Below are 22,506 nucleotides of genomic sequence, written 5' to 3' on the forward strand. Positions count from 1 at the left end.
CACATGAGACCTAGTTGTGGCTACATTAAAAAAGACTACAGATCTTGAAACACTATATCAAAGAACAAAAAGAACTGATATTGTGGCCACAATATCATAAAAGTTAAGCATAATTCTGAACAAAAAAATGCATATTTAATATATTGTCAGAATTTCAAGATTTTGTTGCACAAATAACTGAACTTAATAAAAAAAACTTGGCATATTAGAAACCTTAGAGAAACATAATATAAACATCAAAGACTAATGCTAAGGGACTCAATATGGACAAACTATGTTTTATATGTGCAAATATAAACCACATGTCTAAGACTATCATTAGTAATTGGGTAGTTCAAAAGAAAAATTGGAATACAGGTGAATATTATTTAATTTTAACCTGAATAATTATGAAATTCCTAAAAGCAAAACCATGTAGGAAAAGGTAAAAGGAATAATTATATGAATAAGATGCAAGAGCAAGAACCAACATAGAGGAAAAATTAGATAGCATAGGAGAACTAGAAGATCTGGAATCTGACTCATATCAGGAATGTGTTAAAGAAGAAACAATACATATATTTCTAAAAGGGTATAAGTCATTAAGATTAAAAAAAATAAGAAGGGAAGAGAATAGGATAAGAGAAAGAGTGGGTATAGAAGGGTGTATATATTAACAGGAATGGAATAAGGTATAAAAACTAATGGGAATGGGTTAAAGAGGGAGGACTTCTTGAAGACAAGGTAGGTTAAGTAATAGCAAGTTAAGGTAGCAGGTAAAAATACAATAGAAAAGTTAACAGGAATAGGAAATAAGAGAAAAACACACACATAGCAGTAGAATTTGATTAAAAACAAGGTATTAATCACTGATCTCAGACAAAGTTAAAGTTAAAATAATTTTAATTTAAAGAGAAAAAGAGGGAAATTATGCTATATGTCAGCCATAGTAATCAATATTATTTTGGATTATTTAAAATAATTAGGTTGATTTATTGCTTGGTATAGAAAAATGATAAGTTGGTTTATCTAGAAAAATATGGAAAGATTTAGACTTAAGAATGCACTTTATTCACTTTCAGAGAAATAGAGAAAAAACAAGCATAGTATAGCCTTACATAGATGTATATGAAAGTATATATGTATGATTATAGAAATCTATGCATATGCATGTGTTTATATTTTGTGTGTGAACATGCATGTATTTACACACATATACACACACACACACACACACATATATATACTCAATTGCAACCTTCTTGGGGTGAGTAGTTAGGAGAAAGAGGGGAAAAGAATAAAGAAAAAAGCATACCATGCAGAACAAAAGAAAACTTACAAAGAAGCAAAGAAACAATCTGAACACAATGTGTAGTATTTATTACATATGTTTTCTTAAAATAGAAATTTATTGTATCGTATTTTCAATCCTCTCATCTTTTTCATCTTGTTACACTTCAAATATTTGTGGGTTCTGTTAATCCAATACTTATTCAGAGGCTTGATGTGTTGTTGATCTGATGGAAACTGGGAAGAACTCAAAGACCTGTCTATTCACCACCATCTTGGCTCAGACCCCACCTAGATTCTCATCTCTTTCTGAAAAAAAAAAAGACATAGATGAAAAGGAAACTTGAAAAACATACACAGGGGTCTAGAGTAATAAAGAAATATGTTTATTTGCTCAACAGGAAGCATTTTTATGATCAAGTAGTATTAATCTAGTAGAGGAAGAAAAAATGTGTTGTTATTTATTCAAAGAAAACTAAAAATGTTTCATAGGGATTTTTAAAAAAGATCCTAGGGGTGGATTAATTCTGAGGTTTTTAAGAGGAGAAAAAGAAGATATTGTAAAAGGAGGGACAGAGCAGCACAAAAAGAAAGTATTTGGGACTTGCTGTTACTCACACTCAGATTTCAATAATAGTGTGCAATCACATAGTGATTTTTAAATTTTGTTTTCTTTTTCTTTTTGATTTTTTCTTTTTTCTTTTGTATTTAAATTTTTAATTTAAAAAAGAAAAAAATTATTAATTCAGCACTTACTCCTGGTCAAATATAGTGATGCAAATACAAAAGCAAGACAATAAGTTTCCTCAAGTAGTTTATCTTTTCTTATTTTAATTTCTTGATTTATTTCATTAAATATTTCCCAATTACATATAAACAATTTTAACATTAAAAATGAATTGTAATTTCTCTCTTTCCTCCCCACTTGAGAAAGCAAAATAAATGATACTGATGACAGATATGATTTTCATATTAATCATGTTGCAAAAGAACAAACACAATAAAATAATGAAGTAAGACAATTAAAAAAAATATATGCTTCAGAGTACAGGACAGGAACATTCCTGCAGGCCAGCAGGAAGCTCTAACTCAACAAATCTGTTATAGATCCTGAGTCCCAATGAAGTGAAATAAGGAAACACATACCAGGACAATTGGCTGGCATCAGCTCTGAGAACTTCCATATGCTTTAGCATAGGTCCAAACATATTTCCACAATTATGCTGTACAAGAAAAATCAGAAGGATTTGTATGATCACATAGCACTAATAGAGAAAGAAAAGAAGTGCTGCTTCAGAAAATTAATTTATTCAAAGCAAATTAAAGGTATTTCATAAAAATTTGAAAAATATCCTAAGAGTAGCTGATTGAGGCAGACCTTTCTTGAAGTTCTTCCAAAATATATTCCACTGGAAATTTGTTACACTTCAAATATTTGTGGGTTCTGTTAATCCAATACTTATTCAGAGGCTTGATCTGTTGTTGATCTGATGGAAACTGGGAAGAACTCAAAGACCTGTCTATTCACCACCATCTTGGCTCAGACCCCACCTAGATTCTCATCTCTTTCTGAAAAAAAAAAGACATAGATGAAAAGGAAACTTGAAAAACATACACAGGGGTCTAGAGTAATAAAGAAATATGTTTATTTGCTCAACAGGAAGCATTTTTATGATCAAGTAGTATTAATCTAGTAGAGAAAGAAAAAAATGTGTTGTTTCAGAAACTTAATTTATTCAAAGAAAACTAAAAGTGTTTCATAGGGATTTTTAAAAAAGATCCTAGGGATGGATTAATTCTGAGGTTTTTAAGAGGAGAAAAAGAAGATATTGTAAAAGGAGGGACAGAGCAGCACAAAAAGAAAGTATTTGGGACTTGCTGTTACTCACACTCAGATTTCAATAATAGTGTGCAATCAGGAAGGAAGGATTATTGGCAGTAGGAATCATATGAAAATCACATTTACCTAAAATGGATAAAAAGAGGACAGGATATGTTTTTCTCTCTCCTTCCCTGCCTCTCTCTCTCTTTCTCTCTCTCTCTCTCTCTCTCTCTGTCTCTCTGTCTCTCTCTCTCTCTCTGTCTCTCTCTCTCTCTCTCTCTCTCTCTCTCTCTCTCTCTCTTTCTCTCTTCTTTCCAGCCCTCACTCTCACACTTCTATTCCTTTCTCTTTCCTTCCCTCTTCTGTTATGTATATGTTTCTCTGACTCTTCTGCTTAGTTTATGCTAATGTTCTTTCCCTCTCTGTGTTCGATTTCATAATAAAATTTTAAATAAAATTAGTATAAAAGGGTTTTTACTATTCATTTTCTTTGGAATAGAAGATTGACTGCACTACTATGACCTTTCTCTGCATATTCCTGAGTAGTTTTCTTTGCTATTTTTTGGGCTAAGTAAAAAAAGATAAAGTTTTCTTATCTTCCATTCTATCTATATGTTGTATATTTCAATAGAAGTTACTGGGTTCTTTTTTAAATTTATTTTTTTTATTTATTTAAATTTAAAATTATTTTTTAAAACAATAGCCTTTTCATTTTCAAAATATATGTAAAGAGAGTATTCATGGTTCACCCATGCAAAACCTTGTGTTACAAGTTTTCCTCCCTCCTCCAACACCCTCTAGACAACAAGTAATCCAATTTTATAGTAAACATGTGCAATTTTTCTATATGTATTTCCACATTTAAAACATGCACAAAAAATCAGATCAAAATTGTTTTTTATTTTATTTTATTTTATTTAATAATAACTTTGTATTGACAGAATCCATGCCAGGGTAATTCTTCACAACATCATCCCTTGCACTCGCCCATGTTTTGTTTTTTCCCCTCCCTCCCTTCACCCCCCTCCCCCAATCAGATCAAAATTGAAAAAAAAAAAGAGAAAGAAAATAAAAAGCAAGCAAACAAAACAAAAGTTATGAAACTACTATGCTGCGGTCTGCATTCAATCCCCATAGCCCTCTTTCAGGATATAGATGGTTCTCTCCATCCAAGTCTATTGGAAATGGCCTGAATCACCTCATTGTTGGAAGGAGACAAGTTCTTCAGAGTGAATCATCTCATAATATTGATGTTATCGTGTACAATGATTTCCTGGTTCTGCTCATTTCACTTGGCATCAGTGCATGAAAGTCTCTCTAGGCCTCTCTGAAATCATCCTGCTGGTGATTTCTTACAGAACAATAATATCCCATAACATTCATATACCATAACTTATTCAGCCATTCTTCAATTGATGGGTAACCAGATAACCACTCAATTTTCAGTTTCTTGCCACTACAAAAAGGATTGCTACAAACACTGTTGCCCATGTGGTCCTTTCCCCTATTTTATGGTCTCTTTGGGCTCTTTACAAGGTTTTATTTTCTTTTGAAAAGGAAGGGAATAATAGACCCCCCCCCCTTTCTCACTCTCCCTTTGCTAAATTCATAGAGGTGTCACAATGGATAAAACTGATAAAACCAAGGCATGAGAAATTATATTCATCAAAACATTCATTAAAACAGTAAGCAAGTGAAGAAAGTAAGAAGTTTAAAGGATAAATTTTAAATAGAATTCAATGTTATAAAAATATTATATTTGTGAATATAGTGTTATTACACTTTGAAGCTGTAAAAAACATTTGCTATCCACCTTGTCAAGCTCTGAAGTGTTCATTCTGACACAAAAGTAATTATCATTTGTGTTTGTTGCAATAATAATGAAAATAAAAATTCACTTTTATAGCATACTTTTTTTCTATGATTTTAAAGATGTTTGAGGCAAACTATTCAACTCATTCTCATAAGAACCTTGTAAAATACATAGATAGGGATAAATGGCCCTAAAAGATGCATAAAGGAAAATGTTTTAACCTGTAAAGATAGATTATTATTCATCCAAGTTTAATGAGTCAAGAAATGGGTTTTGCATTAAAAATATAGGTTTATAATATTTCTAAGTTTCCAGGTTATCACTCCTTCAGCCTCAGCAGCTGAATAGTGAACTTTATTATTTCAAATTTCTTTCTCACTAATTTTAGAAGTCTACCCATTCTTTTAGATTATTATTATATTGAAAGAATCTAGATATATATATTTCCTGAAAGGGTTTTTGAAACTCTTAACACTAGTTATGACAATACACACAGAGTTATAACTTTCATAGAAAGGAATTTCAAAAAACTTCCAAATCCAAAAATTATAAGATAAAGCTTTTAACTTTTTAAAATTTTAGTGAAGACTCAATTTAAAATAGACGAACAATGTAAGAGCATACTTAAGGTTCATGGAAGTCAAATTATCATAAAAGAATTATAATTCTTTTATCTCTGCTTTAGGGACTGCACTATCTGGCAGGATTCCCCCCCCCCAAGTGACTTATGTCTAGATATGAAATACAGTTGGTTTATTCTAAAACATAAAGAACTGTGTCCAAGTATGCTAAAGTAAAAAACAAAGTTTGTACTTTATTCACAAATCCAAAGTACTGGGAATAATTTCAAGAAATGAGAACAGAGAAATCAAAGATTTCATGATAATTTGTTATGAACTTCCATCTAACACAGCAACTTTCACTGACCTGATATATATATTGGATCATAGTATTTTAGTCATGGGATAAGAGTTGGAGAGTACTTTTTAAATTCTTTCAAACTACAAAATTTCTGCTTAATAACAAAATTTAATTCTGGGGAAAGAATGGACAAAGTGACACTCACAAATAGATGTAATAAGCAATTGTTTTGAGGGATTATGTTATGGCACTTGGTGATATTTTATAACAGTCAGATTATGCTCAATAGATTGGCTTTGGAAATATCATCACTATTTCTTTAGTCTATATGTGCTGACCTTGGCTCTTTAAGTACCATTTGCAAAATACTGGTTATTTCCATACTAGCAAAGCAAAAGGCATTAATTTAAAAATATTTAAACTAAAATCCTTTCACACTGCTATATTTGCTTTTGTTTAAATCAAAATTTCCTCTATGATATCTGTTCACTCAACACTCTATAAAGTAGGCACTAGTTACATTTTTGTTTTAACAGCCTTGTTAATATACTTAAATCAGTGTAGTTCAATCTAATCCAATCCAATTTAATAATCATATCCCATTTTCAAGTTCTAACTCTGAACAAACTGGCTAAATGACTATTGGAAGATAATTCAAATTTTTGAGTCCCAGACAACTCTTTAAAATGACAAATTTCAAACAAATTGCTCAATTAAATTAATAGAGGGATTATTAAAATAAACAAAAGTAACACAATGTTCCCCACATATAGAAAAGCATAGATGCCTAGTCTCCTCTGAACACACAGACACAGACACACACACACACACACACACACACACAGACACACACACACACACACACACACACACACACACCTGTAATAAAACCTGGAGATACAATAGCCAAGTTCTTGTCTTCAAAAAACTTAAATTCAGGGGGCAGAGCCAAGATGGCGTAGAAGGCACACGTGACTTTCTAAGCTCCTCTCATACCCTCATTACCAATTTTTAGATTCAGCATCAAAAATAGTGCTTGACTGGTAAAATTCATGAAGATATTCTGGAAGATAGCCAGAAAAGATTTGCCCTGAAGAGCGAGAACAGACTAGCACAGGCAGGGATAGAATCAGGAGCAGGGGCAGCCTCCATGGTTGGAAGGTTTTCAGAGAGCTTTCTGCCATAGCCTAATTTCTTTGCTTTGGTTGTGAAATAGATGACTAGCAGAGAAATTAGAACCCAGGATAGAGGGCACTCTGAAGGACACCAGAGCCTAACAGGATCTGGCTGTGCCCTCCCAAGATTGGAAGTGACTCAGCACAGACTTAACACAGAAGGCAGTGGCATTCTGCAGCAGGGGCTTTCAAATCCACACATCAGGGGGCATAGCCTAGGGCAGCCTCTAATCTGCACAGTGCGGGACTTGGCCTGGGGCAGTGGAATTTCCCCAGTTCGACTACACTTCCCAGGCAGAGACACTTCCAGTGCCATGAGGGATAGGGCAACTGCTAATACTCAAAGCGGGTTTTTGTGGGGGGCAGTGATACTTTTGCTGCTCAGCTTCTAGCCCCAAGGCAGTCGCTAATCCTCACTTCAGGGCTCTTCCCAGAGCACTCAAGCAGGTTGGCCACTCTTTGCAGCCCATTGACAGGATATCTACTGTCCATATACCTATCCCTGCTTTGCAGAGGAAGTTGGTAACCTCCTTGCCCTGAAGGCAGATCCTAAAGGCTTTAAAAAAATGATTAAAAAATCAAAAAGACAATCTTTAGCTTCTATACAGAAAAAGAGAAGGTTTTCAACCTGGAGGAGACTAATAGCAGAAAGTACTCCAAAGGGGGATGTAACCTGGTCCCCAACACAAACAGTTCTCCTAGAAAAAACTATAAAAAATCTTAAAAGAGAACTAGAAGAAAAATGGGGAAAGGAAAGAGAAGCTATGCAAGAGAGCAACAACTTCCTGAAATGTGAATTAGAAAAGGTAAAGAACTCCCAGGAAGTGCAGGGAAACAATATTTGTGAATTTGAAAAGGTAAAGAACTCCCAAGAGAGCAGGATTTGTGAATTGGAAAAAGAAAATAATTCAGAAAAAAAAAAAAATTAGTGAAATGGAAAAAAATTCCATAGAACAAAAAAACTCATTTAAAAATGCAATTGGACATATACAAAAAGAAGTTTTAAAAAAGCTAATAAAGAAAATGACTCAATAAAAATCAGAACTGAACAAATAGAAATGAATGATTCCTTGAGACATCAAGAATCAGTCAAGCAAAATCCAAAAAGAAAAAAGAAAAAAGAAAAAAAAAAAGAAAAACTAGAAAAAAGTTAAATATTTACTTGGATCTTTGGACTTCCCGAAAAGTATGCTGAAAAAAAGAGGCTAGATACTATTTTATAGGAAATCATCAAAGAGAACTGCCCAGATGTAATAGAATCAGAAGGTAAAATTGGCATTGAAAAAATTCATCAAACACCTTTTGAAAGAGACCCTAAAATAAAAACTCCAAGGAATATTGTGGTAAAATTTCAGAACTATCAAACTAAGGAAAAAATATTACAAGCAGCCAGAAAAAAAAAAAAATTCAAATTCCGAGGTGCCACAATAAGGATCACTTAAGATCTGGCTACTTCCACATTAAAGGATCGAAGGACCAGGAATTTGATATTCTGAAAGACAAAAGAACTTGGAATGCAGCCAAGAATAAACTACCCAGCTAAGGTGAGCATTTTCTTCCATGGTAGAAGATGGACATTTAATAAAACAGATGAATTCCATTTGTTTCTAAGGAAAAAACCAGATCTAAACAAAAACATTTGATCTCCAAATTTCTATAACTCCTTTGGTTATAGGATTCAAGAGAAGCAGAAAAAGGTAAAAAGAACTCTTGAGAACGTTGTGGATATATATAAAGAGTTTTGATTTTACTGATATAACATAACAAAGATAAGTACAAATGGAAAGGGGATAGTGTCAGAAAAAGAGAGGGAGGAACACTGTGTGAATCTTACTTTCATCAGAGTTGGATCAAAGAGAAAATAATTGACATATTTGTTGTACAGAGAAACTTCTCTCACCACATTAAAAAGTGGGAGAGGAAAAGAGAAAAGGAAAAGAATAATAAGGGAAGGGTACAAGAAAGTGGAAGAGATTCAAACAGGGTAGGGAGGTATCCTAAAGAGGGAGAGCTGCATGACACAAGTAGTGCCCATAAGTTTAATACTGGGAAAGGGGAAGAAGGGGGGAAGAAAAAGAAAAGAATAATTTGGGAATAATAAGATGGCAGGAAATACAGAATTAGTAATTTTAACCATAAATGTGAATGGGATGAACTCTCCCATAAAGAGGAGGCAGATAGCAGACTGGATCAAAAGTCAGAACCCTACAATATGCTGTCTACAGGAAACATATAAAGCAGGGAGATACATACAGAGTAAAAGTAAAAGCCTGGAGCAGAATTTATTATGCTTCAGGTGAAGTCAAAAAAGCAGGGGTAGCCATCCTTATCTCAGATCAAGCAAAAGCAAAAAATTGATCTACTTAAAAGAGATAAGGAAGGAAACTATATCTTGCTAAATGGTAGCATAGACAATGAAGCAATATCAGTACGAAACATATATGCACCAAGTGGTATAGCATCTAACTTCCTAAAGGAGAAGTTAAGACAGTTGCAAGAAGAAATAGATAGCAAAACTATAATATTGGGGCATCTCAACCTTGCACTCTCAGAATTAGGTAAATCAAATCACAAAACAAATAAGAAAGAAATTAAGAAGGTAAATAGAATATTAGAAAATTTATGTATGATAGATCTTTGGAGAAAAATGAATGGTGACAGAAAGGAGTATACTTTCTTCTCAGCAGTTCATGGAACCTGTATAAAAATTAACCATGTATTAGAACATAAAGACCTCAAAATTAAATGCAAGAAGACAGAAATATTAAATGCTTTCTTTTCAGATCATGATGCAATAAAAGCTACATTCAACAAAAAGTTAAGGGTAAATAGACCAAAAACTAATTGGAAATTAAATAATCTCATCTTAAAGAATGATTGGGTAAAACAGCAAATTATAGACACAATTAATAATCTCACCCAAGATAATGAAAATGATGAGACTTCATACCAAAATTTGTGGGATGCACCAAAGATGTAATAAGGGGAAATTTTATATCTTTAGAAGCTGAATAAAATAGAGAAAGAGAAGATCAATGAATTGGGTTCGCAACTTAAAAAACTAGAAAAAGACCAAATTAAAAACTCCCGATCAAATACTAAACTTGAAATTCTAAAATTAAAAGGAGAAATTAATAATATTGAAAGTAAAAAAAAACTATTGAATTAATAAATAAAACTAAGAGTTGGTTTTATGAAAAAAACAATAAAATTGATAAACCTTTGGTAAATCTAATTAGAAAAAGAAAGAGGAAAATTAAATTGTTTGTCATAAAAATGAAAAGGGAGAACTTTCCAGCAATGAGAGGAAATTAGAGCAATAATAAGGAGTTACTTTGCCCAACTTTATGCCAATAAATTTGATAACCTAAGTGAAATGGATGACTACCTCCAAAAATATAGGCTGCTCAGATTAATAGAGCAGAAAGTAATAAATTGCTTAAATATTCCCATTTCAGAAAAAGAATTAGAACAAGTTATTAATCAACTCCCTAAGAAAAAAATCCCCAGGACCAGATGGATTTACATGTGAATTCTATCAAACATTTAAAGAACAATTAGCCCCAATGCTATGTAAACTATTTGAAAAAATAGGGAATGAAGGAGTCCTACCAAATTCCTTTTATGACACAGACATGGTACTGATACCTAAACCAGATAGGTTGAAAACAGAGAAAGAAAATTATAGACCAATCTCCCTAATGAATATTGATGCTAAAATCTTAAATGAGATATTAGCAAAAGACTATAGAAAATCATCCCCAGGATAATACACCATGATCAAGTAGGATTTATATCAGGAATGCAGGGCTGGTTCAATATTAGGAAAACTATTAGTATGGTTGACCACATTAATAACCAAATTAACAAAACCCACATGATGATCTTAATAGATGCAGAAAAAGCATTTGATAAAATTTAACATCCATTCCTATTAAAAACACTTGAGAGTATAGGAATAAATGGACTTTTCCTTAAAATAATCAATAGCATCTATTTAAAACCAGCAGTAAGCATCCTATGTAATGGGGATAAACTGCAACCATTCCTAATAAGATCAGGAGTGAAACAAATCTGCCCACTATCACCATTACTATTCAATATTGTATTAGAAATGGTAGCTTTGGCAATAAAAGTTGAGAAAGAGATTAAAGGAATTAGAGTAGGTAATGAGGAAACCAAATTATCACTCTTTGTTGATGATAGGATGGTATACTTAGAAAACCCCAGAGATTCTACTAAACAGTTATTAGAAATAATGCACACCTTTAGCAAAGTTGCAGGATACAAAATACACCCACATAAGTCATCACCATTCTTATATATCACTAACAAAACCTAACACTTAGAGTTACAGAGAGAAATTCTATTTAAAGTAACTACTGATAGTATAAAATATTTAGGAATCTATCTGCCAATGGAAAATGAGCAAAACTACAAAAACTTTTCCACACAAATAAAGTCAGATCTAACCAACTGGAAAAATATTAAATGCTCTTGGATAGGGTGAGCAAATATAATAAAAATGACAATACTACCTAAACTAATCTATTTATTTAGTGCTATACCAATCAGACTCCCAAAAAACTATCTTAATGACCTAGAAGAAATAACAACAAATTTCATATGGAAAAAAAAAAAGGTCAAGAATCTCAAGGGAATTAATGAAAAAATATCAAATGAAAGTGGGCTAGCTGTGCCAGATCTAAAATTATATAATAAAGCAGCGGTTACTAAAACTATTTGGTATTGGCTAAGAATAGACTAGTTGATCAGCTGAATAGATTAGGTTCAAAGGACAAAAACAGTCAATAACTTTAATAATCTAATGTTTGACAAACCCAAAGATCCCAGCTTTTGGAATAAGAACTCACTGTTTGACAAAAATTGCTGAGAAAATTGGAAATTAATATGGCATAAACTAGGCATTGACTCACACTTAACACCGTACACTAAGATAAGGTGAAAACGAGTTCATGACCTAGGCATAAAGCATGAGATTATAAATAAATTAGAAGAACATAGGATAGTTTACCTCTCAGACCTGTGGAAGAGGAAGGAATTTATGACCAAAGAGGAACTATAGATCATTATTGAGCACAAAATATAAAATATTGATTATACAAATTGAAAAGTTTTTGTACCAACAAAACTAATGCAGACAAGATTAGAAGGAAAGCAATAAACTGGGAAAACATTTTTACATTTAAAGTTTCTGATAAAGGCCTCATTTCCAAAATATATAGAGAATTGACTCTAACTTATAAGAAATCAAGCCATTCTCCAATTGAGAGTCAAATGATATGAATAGACACTTCTCAGATGAAGAAATTGAAACTATTTCTAGCCACATGAAAAGATGCTCCAAGTCATTATTAATCAGAAAAATGCAAATTAAGACAACTCTGAGATACCACTACAAACCTGTCAAATTGGCTAGAATGACAGGGAAAGATAATGAGAAATTTTGGAGGGGATGTGGGAAAAATGGGACATTGATACATTGTTGGTAGAATTGTGAATACATCCAGCCATTCTGGGGAATGATTTGGAACTATGCTCAAAAAGTTATCAAACTGTGCATACCCTTTGATCCAGCAGTTTTACTACTGGGCTTATATCCCAAAGAAATCTTAAAGAAGGGAAAGGGACCTGTATGTACAAGAAAGTTTGTGTCAGCCCTCTTTGTAGTGGCCAGAAACTGGAAACTGAGTGGATGCCCATCAATTGGAGAATGGCTAAATAAATTGTGGTATATGAATATTATATAATATGATTGTTCTGTAAGAAATGACCAGCAGGATGATTTCAGAAAAGCTTGGAGAGACTTACATGACCTGATGCTGAGTGAAATGAACAGGACCAGGAAATCATTATATACTTCAACAATAATACTATATGATGATCAATGCTGATGGACGTGGCCCTCTTCCACATGAGATGAACCAATTCAATTCCAATGGAGTAGTAATGAATTGAATCAGCTACACTCAGCAAAAGAACTCTGGGAGATGACTATGAACCACTATATAGAATTCCCAATCCCTATGTTTTTATCCACCTGCATTTTTGATTTCCTTTACAGGCTAATTGTACACTATTTCAGAGTCCGATTCTTTTTTGTAAAGCAAAATAACTGTTTGGACATATATACTTATTTTTGTATTTAATTTATACTTTAACATATTTAACATGTATTGGTCAACCTGCCATCTGGGGGAAGGGGTGGGGGGAAGGAGGGGAAAAGATGGAACAAAAGAAATTATCCATGTATATATCTTATAAATAAAAAGCTATTAAAAAAAGAAACTTAAATTCTACAAAGGGTAATATAGCTAATAGGAAATGGCATACATTTCATTTTTCATTTATCTAATATTTAACCTCTCTCACTTTTCTCTTAATGTATTCTTATCCCACTATCCCAGAACACATAGATGTCTTTCCTATAATTAAAAAAAAAAAACCCACTAGGATTACCATCTCTTCAAACTAGTGTTCTATATTATTATTTATTCAGATCCCTAGGGAAAAAAAGTCTACAGTAATTTCAAACATTATTTTCCTTTCATGAACGTCTTAAATCTTTGTGTTGTCCCTCATTTCTTTTTTTCAGCTTAAATACACAGTTCAAATTTACTATTGATTTTAAAATAAATTTGATCATCTTTTCTGTCATCATTCTTCTTGACCTTGCAAAAACATTTTAAAAATGCTCCCTTATTTTTGCTACTATCATTGAGGATTTCATTGCACTATCCCCTTTCTAGTTCCCTGACCATCTGCCTTTTTGTTCCTTCTAAATTTGATTTATTAATTTTATTGCTACCTTATATGGTTTCTACAATACTTATCTTGTCCATACACTATAGGTATGGTTCAGTGCTTTGTTTTGAGACACTTTATCTCCTTTTTTTCACTTGTCTTCTTTTCACTTAAATTGCATATTCCACGGATATCTCACAGTCAACATCCTCCAAATACAACCTATTATGTTTCCCTCCAAATCCACTTTTCTTTCATATCTCTTTTTTAACTGTCAAGGAAGTAAACAAATCCTAAAATTTCTCAGACTTCCCTCCTTAATATTATTTTCAAATTGTAAATATCATTCAGTTTACATATCAGTGTTATGTTACATTATGTTAAATATGCGTTACATTAAAGACATAATTTTCTTGAACATCTCCCATATTCACCCCTTATCTCTACTCAAATGGCTATTTCCCTGTTTCAGGCCCTCTTGCTTCTTACCTAAACAATGACCTAATTAACTATTCTATATGTAGTCACTTTCAAACTCCATCATTCTTTCAAATGTAATTTTCCTAAAGTACACATCTAATGATAGGCTATGCAATAAACTCCACTGGCTTATTGGTACCTATTGAATAAAAATGTTAACTCTTACACTTTATTTTTAAGTCCCTTCATATTAGAAGAGATAGCTATGAGCCAAAGATGAAATCTTAAGCACTTGAGAGATAGAAAAAATACTAAAGATAAAATACATAATTTTGATGGAATGAAATTACAATACTTCTGTACCAACAAAATTATTGCATCTAGGTTAAACAGTGAAGTGACTGAATTAAAAAAAACCAAACTATGTCAAATTTAGTATCTGTCATGTAGGGATATATGAAGAAGTATAATGCAAATATATATGTATACATATTTACAAACAACAATATAAATGGAAAAATAACTACAACAAAGCAATTAATAATGATAATGTTAATAAGAATAAGAATAAGAATAGTTTCATGACATTCTATGCCATTAAAGAGTTTTAAAATAGTGTCTCATTTGTTCTTTACAACTATCCTGAGAAGCATTTCTATTTTACATATTTGGAAAGTTTGGTAAAAAGTGGTTTAATTACTTGCTCAGTTACAACAGCCAGTAAGTGTCTAAGGTCAGATTTGGACTACTGCCTTTTTGATTTCAGGTCTGATATTCTCTGAAATGAAGCAATGAGTTACCTCAATCAGAGGTGAATATGAAAAATTAGAAAGAATAAGCAGCACTCTGTGGAAGAGATATGGAAGGACATCTGCTTTATTTGAAAAGATAGGAGATTTATAATTATGGAGTATATATTTTAGACTTTTTGATATTTTTATCAATTTTATTATTTTTCTCTCTCCTTTCTCTATTTTATTTCTCCCGAAAGCATTGTTATATGCAATAGTTCCCTGATAGGGGAGAGGGGATACAATTCTGAGAGAAGTTTTTGTTGACATAAAAAACAAAATACATCAATAAAATGTATTTTTGTTTAAAGCTTTTCAAACCTAAGTCCAATCTCTCATAGCAGTTTTAAAGTGTGGTGGTCAGAATTGTTCAAACATTCCCATTTGCTCTTCTCTTACTACTAGTTCATTTTCTAGATAAGTTAAAAGTAAAAATATTCTCCTTTATTCCAGAAAGGAGTATTAATTGACCTCTACTATTCTTTGTATTTGATTAGCTCCAAATCCTGAATATGAGTGAACATTTCTAGTAAAAACATCTTAGTGTTAAATCTATAGATATGTATTCTCTGGGAGCCTTTCTCAGATTCTTCCTTTCAACGGTATTCTCAAAATGTACACCAAGGTAAGTGATGTCAAGTTTAAAAAATAAATATTTTAAATAAAGAAAATACCATCAAATTTTTTTTCTCTTCAAATACTCTCTCCCTCTTCACCCCAAGTCCCACAAAAACCATAGGAAACTTTTTAGATTCCTCAAAATAACTGAAAAAATAAGAGTGTATTAGCATTTTCAGGTTTGCAGTCTGGGGAAGGAGGGTTTCTGTATTTCAGTTTCTATACTGGCATAGCCCTTTCTTAATTGGCTTTATATTAAACTTCATAAAATTCATAATCCTTTTATTTGAGGGGGAGTTAAATTGGCCTGTGATTATCACTCTGAGATATGACTCATTCTTTTGATTTTTCTTTTCTAATTCATTTAAGAGACTTGTATTTCATTAGAAGTTCTTTATGTATTATGTATTAAGTTGATATAGAACATCTTTGTCTTCTGTGTTGTATTATTAGATATTGGGTTTTCAGGAAGAAGTTCCTTATACTACATGTGCAGTTTCATATATTATTTTCCTTCCTACAATCTATGTGCTAGCCCAGTGGTTCTTCACTTTTTTTCTATCACAGAAACTCACTTTGGCAGTCTGAATAATCCTGTGGACTCCTCAGAATTTTTATTAATGCATAAATAATATATTTAAAATTATAAAAGAAATTAGATATATAGTTATATACCTAATATTTGGTATAAAAAGTTTGATACAGTTATCAAATATAGTTATCAAATTAAAAAAAAGAAAAGAAAAATCAAGTTTAAGGAGTACATGTTTAGATTTTCAAATTTAGACTGTGACCTTTTTACCATGCTTCACATACATTTCTTTTCTCTTTGCTTTGAAATGCCTCTTCTCTTTTCTTGGAATGCTCTACCTCTTAATATCTATTTCATAGGTTATCTTAATTCCCTCAAAATTCATCTCAAAAACTGCATTCCATATGAAACTTTTCCCAATCCATCCCAATTGCTAATTGCCCATTCCATATATACCTTTATCACATTTTTATTAATTATATACTTTATTTATATATACATTCTCACTCCCAGTTGAATCTAATCATGGTGAAAGTTGGGGCTAGTTTATTTTTGTTTTTGTATCTTTATGAACTAGAATATAGCTGGGTTTGTAACGATGATAGCCATAGCTCACATTTATATAGCACTTATTATATGCCAGGCATTGGGCAAAGTGTTTTACAGCAGAATAGCCTTAGTAGGTAGGTGCTATATATTACATAGTAGATACTTAATAAATACTTGCTGAATTTTGCTTTTAATTATTAGTAGAGTTGCTGGGGAAAATGGTCAAAAATGGGATCTAAGTGATCTAGAACTTATTAATATAATTCATCATTAAAGAAAATTATACCAATAGATTTGGGAAAACTTTTACTAAAATTTTTTATCTATTACTTCAATATATATTTTCTTTGGAATACATAGAAGTACTCTCTCTCATCTTGTATAAAAACTAGCAGTAAACAAAAACTATTCCCTTTGAAGTTAGTAAAACATTTTGCTTCCCATATAAATATGCCCTTTTGTGAATTGTAATGCATGAAGGAAAATCAAAATATAGCTTTGTTGTTCTTGTTGTAGGTATTTCATTAGTATTAAAATGGAAATCAAAATAAAAGAAGAATCTGTAATGGGCTGAGGCTTGAGTTGATGCACTGAGGTCCCAAGCACATGAGGCTAAATAGTAATTAGACCATACTCTATTAATATATAAGCTTGGAGAAAGAATGGCCCCCGCCCACTCTTTGTGCAAGTCCTGATGTGTTGTATAGGAAATGATGATTTTGGTGGGTGGAGGCAGGGGAGTGGAAAAGGAAGGACTGTCCATATTGCTATCTCAACCTTTCTTGCCTATATTTGCTATCGCAATCTTTATTCACCTCTTCACTTCAATAAATATTGAAGATTTTTCCCTTAAAAAAAAAAATTCCTTTTCCACTCCCCTGCCTCCACCCACCAAAATCGTCATTTCCTATACAACACATCAGGACTTGCACAAAGAGTGGGCGGGGGCCATTCTTTCTCCAAGCTTATATATTAATAGAGTGTGGTCCAATTACTGTTTAGCCTCATGTGCTTGGGACCTCAGTGCATCAACTCAAGCCTCAGCCCATTACAAGAATCAAAATTTTCCCTTCACTTCTTCAAGCTTTCTAATTAAAATCAACAGAGAAAGGTGCTTCAATAGACTGAACATTCAAGATTATAGAAATATCTCAATCTGTGAATTGAATTGTGTAGTTGAGGCAATTTTTGAATTATTCACTCATAAAACTGCCATTAAGGAAAAATTGGGTTTGAAGGAATTAATTATCTAAACATCTATTCACAATGTTTAAATTCATTCAACTGTCCACTTTACTTTGCTTGTGTAGACAGCTACATAATCCATTAAAAAAATTATTCCATGACCTAGAGGGGATACTAACATGAAGAGCTATTTGAAATCAATGGCAGTACCAAGTACAGATGAGCACCACTGAGCATGGGTCAATACAGGAATGAATCATTCATTTTTAAAAAATATTGACCATGTTTAAACAGCAAAAATAAGGTAAAGGAATGAAAATTATTCAATGAATTTGGTTAATCTAAGAGAAAAATGTGCATGTTTCAAACTCTCAATCTATTACTCTCTGGCTCAATTTTATGGATAATGATCATATCTCTCCAAATAATGTTGTATGTGAAGCTATTTTTACACAAGGCAATCCAATAAAAATGAAAGCAAATAATGCATTTCAAGTTGTGCAATTTGACTAATTTCACATTTTTTCATAAATTTCTCTCCACACACAAAGAAAAACAGAGACACACACACACATAGAGACAAAGAGAGACAGAGAGAGAAAGAGAGAGAGAGAGAGAGAGAGAGAGAGAGAGAGAGAGAGAGAGAGAGAGAGAGAGAGAAACCTGATCTGGCATCTAAAGCATTGATTTGATTCATTAACTTAATAGATAAATAACAGTCACAAAAATACAATGGGGAAATAGAAAAATATATGGTGAATTTGCTCTGTGTACATACTCTGAACCTCAAATAATCATGTTTATCTACTTTTAAATATCCAAATATTTATTTGAACATTAAAAAATTATTTTATAAACCATTTATATACTGACCATGACAGATTCCATCTCCTCCTGATAGTTCTATGACTCAAGATGGCTGGGAAAATGCATCATCTAATACACAAGGTTTTTTTTGTTTGTTTGTTTGTTTGTTTCCTTCTTTTTAATGAAATTAGCAAGCCCGTTAGTAGATAAGTTATCTAAATAAAAAGCAAAATTAAAGTAAACTGTCATAAAGAGCTTTAAAGCTTTTTAGAGGACATCTAGAATACCATTCCCTCAGTTTTACAGGTGAATATAGGACTATATAAACTAAGCTATCTAATCTAAATTCATACAAGGTGCACCAGCTTTCTAATCCAGGACTCCTAACTAAAAACCAAGTTCTCTTTCTACTGCACCATGCTTTCTCCCTCACCTTGCTCTTGGGAGATGACTTTCACAAGAACAGGTCATAGAGATTTAAGTTTAAGGAAAATTGCATCATAAATCAATGTAATCTAAAGGAGAAATAGAGTTGGGGCCTATTATGCAAAGAAGGTATTTCTCATACCAAATCAAAGTTTCCCTGCCCCAGGAAGAAAAATGCTTCTTTTCAGATTCTGTCTTCTCAGAGCAAAACTTAACTCACCTACATTCAATTTATTACAGCATTGTTTTCATTTAATTTCATCGTAATTGAACTTTTGGTCCCAATCAAGGGGAACAAGATGCTTTTAGGGACTCATGTATTTGATTTACTAGACTGGCATGGCTTATCCAACATTCAGTCAAGTACCCCAATCAGACATTATCTTGACTTTTTATTTAGAGGAGATTATAGAAGGAGAAAGATGCTAGAGAGCATTGAACAGGAAGGACTATGCAAAGTCTCCATCAGAAATTAGCAGTTAGTTACTTTCCAGATAGTGGTAAATAGAATTATAATTCCAAAGCCAAAGATTCTGGTTTTTATTTAATTTGATACTATGGAAAGGATTAAATTTTCACTTTTGATCATAAGAAAACATAACATTTTTCTTCTTTTCTGTCATTTCAGAGGGGAGCAAAATGTCTTTGTAGACAAAAATCTTACCCTTCCCAGTTGATATCCCCAGTGCATTGTGGTGATGTTGAAACAACAATTAAAAAATACTCCTATTTAATAATTATTTATATACCATTATTAACAATAAAACAGATAAACATACTTTTAGAGATAGGATCACATTAAATAAGGACATTATATTAAAGACAAGAATTAATTCTTTTTTTACATTTTATTTTATTTTATTTTATTTTCATTTTTAATAGCTTTTTATTTACAAGTTATATGCATGGGTAATTTTATAACATTGACAATTGCAAAACTTTGTTCCAATTTTTCCCCTCCTTCCCTCCACCCCCTTCCCTAGATGGCAGGATGACCAATGCATGTTAAATATGTTAAAGTAAAAATTAAATACAAAATACATATACATGTCCAAATAGTTATTTTGCTGTACAAAAAGAATCGGAATCTGAAATAGTGTACAATGAGCCTATGAAGGAAATCAAAAATGCAGGCGGACAAAAACATAGGGATTGGGAATTCTATGTAATGGTTCTTAGTCATCTCCCAGAGTTCTTTTGCTGGGTGTAGCTGGTTCAGTTCATTACTGTTCCATTGGAACTGATTTGGTTCATCTCATTGCTGAAGATGGCCAGGTCCATCAGAATTGATCATCATATAGTATTGTTGTTGAAGTATATAATGATCTCTTGGTCCTGTTCATTTCACTCAGCATCAGTTCATGTAAGTCTCTCCAGGCTTTTCTGATATCATCTTGTTGGTCATTTCTTGCAGGAATTAATTCTTATTTTAAAATCTGATTTAGAAATTCAAAATTTATGTCTATACATTACAAAAAAAAGTGATACGTATTTTTTCCAACTTAGTCATATTGAAGTTTGACAAATGTGGAGGAAGAAAACTGATTATTGAAACTTGAAAATAAGTTAGCAACTCATAATGCTATTATATGGAAAAGTAGAATTCATTTCATAACATTTATTGTGTGTCCTTATAAACAATATATGTTTAAAGTAATATACATCAAAATATAAAAATTTTCACTCTTCAATGAAATGGGCTGAGGCACTGAGGTCCCAAGCATGTGAGGCTAAATAATAATTGGCCCATACTCTATTAATATATATGCTTGAAGAAGGAATGGCCTCTGCCGACTCTTTGTGCAAGTCCTGATGTGTTGTATAGGAAATGACGATTTTGCTGGGTGGAGGCAGGGGAGAGGAGAGGGAAGCAGAAAGAGAGACTGCTGGCCAGTTTCTTGACACAGCTACTTGCATTGCTATCACGACCCCCCTTCACCTGCAATCCCCCTTCACCTCTGCTAGCTGGCTTCCTGTCCCAGTGGCCCATATTGCTATCATAATCCCCCTTCACCTCAAAAAGAATAAAGATTGAAGATTTTTCCCTTAACCTGAATTCCTGACTCCGACTGATTTTAAATACGAGGATATCACACTTCAAAATTAAAAAAAAAAACATTAATGTCAATTTGGAAAAAGATGTGTATGTTAGTTTCCCAAGAAATTATCCTGTGTCTTGTGCTTTTAAACATTTTGTTCGATGGCCTGGACAGGAGCATAAACATAAAAGTTATAACAATAAATTTAGAGTTGAGAAAATTTTAGGATGGGTAAATAATAATTTAGATAAATTAAATGATTTAGGATTTTTTGTTTTTTATTCTAAAATTAACAAACCAATAAAACGAGCATTTCACATACACCATGGAATAAGAGAGAGGTTTTTAATCAAACTACAAATCCCTGACTTGTACTTCATATATGCAATATATGTTAAATATGTATAATAAACTAAACATGTGAGATTCAAAATTATTTGTGATTCTTTCTGACCTTTAATTTCCTTTTCTTCTCTTTTTTGGAGAAGAGTTTCACCTCTAGCACTTATCTCCAAACTGTTAACCTCATAGAGAAAATAAACAATCCTTTCAACAAATATGCTCAGATAAGCAAAATTCCCCTACTAGCTAAGTCCAAAAATATGATTTTTCAAAAGCTGAATATGACATATCTGTTAAAAAAAACAAGTAGCAAGTTTCATTGTTGGTTTGCTAGCATTTTGTTCAGTCATTTTATTGATCTGACTTTTTAAATCTTTTGAAATGTATTGTCTTTATGATATTATTATATAAAATATTCTCTTGGTTTGGTTTATTTTGCATCAGTAAAGATACAGTGACAACAAAAATCATATGGTCTAGAACAATTATAACAAAAAGCAGAACGTGTAAAGGTAAGTTTAAAAGATAAATTTGAATTCTTACTCAGATTCAGACATAAATTAACTTTCTACCTTCTTAAGTGGAAAAAATAGAAAACAAATTTTGTAACTAAAAGCTAGGAGTTCTTTGGGGAAATAACAATTCTGATACATTGTTTATGTAACTCTTGTATAGTATAAACATTTTTTAAAAGAAATGAAAATATCTTGTAAATAATAAAATGAATCTTAAAATTTTATTCTATTATTAGTACTTAAGTAATTCATACCAGAGCCCCATCAATAGTAAACAAGGTCCTAAACAAAACACATATAAATGTGTATACATACATGTACATATATAAATACATAACCATATATATATATCCTAATTTTTCATTAGTCATAGCAAACAATTAGAAGCAAACTATATACTCAACAACACTTAAATGGATTAAAATTATGGTATGATTAAAAAAAAAGGACAATTATGTGCAAAAAATCCAAAAAACAACAGGGAAATATGAAACAAGAAACTTATGCAATGCGATATACAATGTACTTAGCACAAGCAGAGCTGTATACATACCAATCATACTTATATGCAAAGAAA

The sequence above is a fragment of the Antechinus flavipes genome, chromosome 5 (assembly GCF_016432865.1).
Source record: "Antechinus flavipes isolate AdamAnt ecotype Samford, QLD, Australia chromosome 5, AdamAnt_v2, whole genome shotgun sequence".
In the NCBI taxonomy this organism is placed as follows: domain Eukaryota; kingdom Metazoa; phylum Chordata; class Mammalia; order Dasyuromorphia; family Dasyuridae; genus Antechinus; species Antechinus flavipes.